This window comes from Phalaenopsis equestris, unplaced genomic scaffold, assembly GCF_001263595.1.
Source record: "Phalaenopsis equestris unplaced genomic scaffold, ASM126359v1 Scaffold000002, whole genome shotgun sequence".
Classification (NCBI taxonomy): Eukaryota; Viridiplantae; Streptophyta; class Magnoliopsida; order Asparagales; family Orchidaceae; genus Phalaenopsis; species Phalaenopsis equestris.
Window position 1 is genome coordinate 25037878 of NW_018164444.1, and position 4942 is coordinate 25042819.

The following is a 4942-nucleotide window of genomic DNA, read 5'->3' on the forward strand; positions in this document are numbered from 1 at the left end:
ATGTTATAAGTGTCAAGCATTTACCCCCGTAAGGTGAAGTGTGTAAAAAATCATTATCTTATTATGAGTTATATGTCATGTTAATATTTAGAGGTAAACAACAGATATCACATCATTCTACTTTTCAATACAACTTTTATTAGGCCTTGGGCTCCAAACTTTTTTTTTTATTGGAACCTTTATGCAATGGATGTTTAGATTTGAGACTCAAGTATTACATCTCAATGCTCACCTCATAAAATTTGCTCAGATTTCTAAATAATTATAATATATACATATATGATTAGCCAAACATGTAAAAAGAACTTTTGTATTGAGGATTTGCTAGAAATCAATGAGCACTGAAAGTTGGCATCTTGGTCTTTCACATGAGTGTTTTTATGAGCCGCCACTTGGAAATTTCACATGTATTGTGCAATGATTTAAAAGTCTGATTCGAGATTTTTCATAAGCACAAGACCTTTTATTTAATATTTCTTCCCACTGAAAAGAAAGATTTTTTTTAACTAAAGCAAGTTATTAATGCACTAATTGCTTTTCATATTGTAGTAACAATTTGATTTTAAAAAAAAAACTATCAATATTCTTTTAAAGTAGATTGTAGGAGGAATAACATTGAACTTATTCTTGATAAATCAATTTCATCTTTAAAAGATGCCTGGGCATCTAGTCTACTTTGTTAATAGAGGTACGTAACCCAATATGATCGAAAGATTTTATCAGTAACTATAAGTTGGGTTGTCTAGGAAGGTCTTGTAAGCTTAGGAGAATGTTTGTTTAGAGGGGTATTTTTAATTCAGTCATAAGTTGTCAAAGAGTTTTGTACTCTATCAAACTACCCTATGATTTATCACTCAAAGGGCAGAGCCACTAGAGAGCATATACATTGCAGTCACGATCATAATAAAATGATTTCATATTAAGGCAAATCAATTGGTCAGAGGGCTCTTATTGTAATTAATACTTTTGTGGAGCTATTTGTAGCCAAAGCACATACAAAGGATTAGAGTCACGTCCTTATTTTCATTTCGAGAGTGAAAATAATGATATGCTTGATATGATATCGAATCTTTGTGAGCTTATGTTAATCTAAAATTTATTATGCTTGATCAATCATTGAGTATTGCTCTGATTTTTTTGTGGTAGAATTTTATTTGAGAATTTTTTATTTTTTATTTTTTATTTTTCTTTATCCTTTATTTATTTTTTACCTTGATTTGAGATTTTAATGATTTATATTAAAATTAAAAACATTTAAAAAATAATAACCTTTTATATTAAGAATCTATATTAATGTTGTGATAATGTGGGTAACATACTTGAAGTGTTTATATGTGTAATGTAGGAGCACTAATTTTTGAAAATAGGCCCCTCCAATTGAGATTCATTTTCAATATGATAATCATTTGAGTATTTGATCGATTAGTTTGAACCTTATTGACCTTATTGACCCGACTTTTTATAGGATTAGGTTCATAGTCTTTAAGTTCATTCATACATTGTTTGCATTGCAAGCCATGTAGACTCTAACTTCTGCATAAAGGTTAAGGCATGTAGGTTGAACTCATTATTGCATTTCATAAGTTGAAAATGAAGCTGAAGTTTCTTCTTCTTATTTCATTTTTATAATATTTTCTTTTCCAAATGCTTTGAAAGTCATATTTGAATGGTTACAAAGATAAACTTCTTGAAATTAAAGAAAAAGCATTTAATTCTTAGTCTTGATGATGAGCTTGTTGCATTAGATTGAAGATGTGAATTTACGCATCATTCCCTAGCATTAGACTTGTCAACTCTAGCTCTTGTAATGAGAAAGATTACACTAGCTAAGTGGGACCCAATCTCATCAACTTCAATTCTTATAAGTTAGAAGATCACACTAAGTAGGACTTATGACTGCCATATAAATAAGATAATATGGCTGAGAACGTGCATAATTTGGTCGCTTTGATTTTGATTTTGAAAAGAAGAGTTTGTATTTAAAATTAGTAATAGATATTTCAAAAGTTTTGCATGCTTCCTAGGATAGTTCAATTAGGATCAATTTTATTTTAGCTAGTGCAACATTTTCAGATATCAGTTTGAACAGTAAGAGTCACTGAAGCACGTGTAGTTGACTTGAATTCATTTGTTCGGACAAATTTTAGGGGACTTGCACACTTTTTATGCATCTTACATGACTTTTTGAGTTGAGATATTTAAATTAAAAAATTGCGTGACGAAATACGTGTAAGAATTAAAATTATATAAATTTAATTTATTTTTATAAACTAACATGCTTCAATTTTACATGATTTCACCTGTATTTTTCCTTAAATTTTACATATTATTTTCACTTATTTATCATAGATTTACACCTGAGAAAGGTTTTTCTTGATATTGTGCATGTTATAAGTGTCAAGCATGCAAAATGGAGTCCAAACATGCCATATAGTATTGTCTGGCGTAACCACGCCTGATCTAGGTGTGACCACATCAGGGTTATGTGTGACCACGTCGTGGGACGTCTAGAACTCATATTTTGCTGGCTTTCTTGCCGATTTTGAACCTATTGATGGATTTGGAAAGCTTGGATGCCTATTTTGGATCCTTAATGTAAATCTAACTATCAAAATATGTTTTTTTGTCATGAGAAAAGGGGATTTTTGGCCTCTTCATGGCTTTTGGATGAGAGAAGGCAGCTTGGGCACCAAAGTTGAGGGTTTTTTCCACCTTTCTCCCTTTGTATTTTCTTTAAGTTTCTAAGAGGTTATTGTATGAGAGAGAAATTGGTTGTTGTATAAGAGGGAACAAATCATTTTGTAAGTGTTTACTATTAAGTTTTTCTCGCAATAATGGTTTTGATGAGATGTTTTTCTGTTGTTCTTTCTATCATACGTAAGCTAAACTTTCTTTCTCGCCTCTGTGTTTTTATGTTTTTCGCATATGTTTTTTTTTCTCTATATCATTTTCGTTGTTGTGTTAACTATAAATTTTTATTTACTCCTAATCTGATCAATTAGGATTTTAATATATTTCATGATCTGTGACTCCTACCTGTTGCGCAAAGGAATGAAATGATTAATGAAAGAATCTGAATAACAATAAACATATTTTATACGGGTTTTGCAACCTAGAAATGGGATCATAACAAATTCGCGAGATGTGAGGAAGCATCAACTTTATGGATTCTAGCCTTCTTTTGATCTAGACATATGCATAAGGAGGACCTTTTATCCCTGTTGACAACAATCACATAGGGGAAAGTTTAGGAAAATCACAAATCACCACATTATCGAAATCACAGAAGCACGGGCCTCACGTACCTTAAAAAATAGTAAGATTTATCTGTCGATATTCTTCATCTTCTCAGAACACAGTATCTTTCATTTACACTTTTAAGAAGGATTTTAGGAAACCAACTCCTGTTGTGATCACGGTAAACTAGGTTTACAAGTTTAGTAAACTAGAGATTCGCTTATCAGAATAGTTCTTAGTCCTTTCCTCTTGGGATCGATATGCGATAATCTTTAACTGCATTATGACCTGACACGTATACTTGTGTTGTGTGACCACTTCACGGTTACTTTTGGTTTGTCAAGTTTTTAGCGTTGTTACTAGGGAAATGTGTTACGAAGAATTCTGATTTTAGGAGAACTTTAGATGAACTACTTAGAATCTCGGTTTACCAATTTTTATTTTTCTCTTTCTGTTTATTTCATATTTGTTTACATATGTATTATCGTTGTATTTCTTTGCAGGTGCTGGAAAAATTTAAAAACTGGAAAAAAATTATAAAGCTAAAAAGCCAAAAAAAATAGGCCCCTCCAATTGAGATTCATTTTCAATATGATAATCATTTGAGTATTTGATCGATTAGTTTGAACCTTATTGACCTTATTGACCCGACTTTTTATAGGATTAGGTTCATAGTCTTTAAGTTCATTCATACATTGTTTGCATTGCAAGCCATGTAGACTCTAACTTCTGCATAAAGGTTAAGGCATGTAGGTTGAACTCATTATTGCATTTCATAAGTTGAAAATGAAGCTGAAGTTTCTTCTTCTTATTTCATTTTTATAATATTTTCTTTTCCAAATGCTTTGAAAGTCATATTTGAATGGTTACAAAGATAAACTTCTTGAAATTAAAGAAAAAGCATTTAATTCTTAGTCTTGATGATGAGCTTGTTGCATTAGATTGAAGATGTGAATTTACGCATCATTCCCTAGCATTAGACTTGTCAACTCTAGCTCTTGTAATGAGAAAGATTACACTAGCTAAGTGGGACCCAATCTCATCAACTTCAATTCTTATAAGTTAGAAGATCACACTAAGTAGGACTTATGACTGCCATATAAATAAGATAATATGGCTGAGAACGTGCATAATTTGGTCGCTTTGATTTTGATTTTGAAAAGAAGAGTTTGTATTTAAAATTAGTAATAGATATTTCAAAAGTTTTGCATGCTTCCTAGGATAGTTCAATTAGGATCAATTTTATTTTAGCTAGTGCAACATTTTCAGATATCAGTTTGAACAGTAAGAGTCACTGAAGCACATGTAGTTGACTTGAATTCATTTGTTCGGACAAATTTTAGGGGACTTGCACACTTTTTATGCATCTTACATGACTTTTTGAGTTGAGATATTTAAATTAAAAAATTGCGTGACGAAATACGTGTAAGAATTAAAATTATATAAATTTAATTTATTTTTATAAACTAACATGCTTCAATTTTACATGATTTCACCTGTATTTTTCCTTAAATTTTACATATTATTTTCACTTATTTATCATAGATTTACACCTGAGAAAGGTTTTTCTTGATATTGTGCATGTTATAAGTGTCAAGCATGCAAAATGGAGTCCAAACATGCCATATAGTATTGTCTGGCGTAACCACGCCTGATCTAGGTGGGACCACATCAGGGTTATGTGTAACCACGTCGTGGGACGTCT

General features: G+C 31.1%; 1 protein-coding gene across 3 annotated transcripts in view; it reads left to right on the plus strand.

Annotated features, from left to right (window-relative positions):
• LOC110022214 (calcineurin B-like protein 7) overlaps positions 1-113 on the plus strand; it is a 51638-nt gene extending 51525 nt beyond the window's left edge. The window contains exon 11 of one of the 3 annotated variants that reach the window (XM_020721068.1): positions 34-113. The gene's annotated coding sequence lies outside the window, so the exon portion shown is untranslated. The remainder of the gene's footprint in view (positions 1-33) is intronic. The other 2 variants (XM_020721044.1, XM_020721061.1) reach the window with 2 other exon arrangements.
• The last annotated feature ends 4829 nt before the right edge of the window (positions 114-4942 follow it).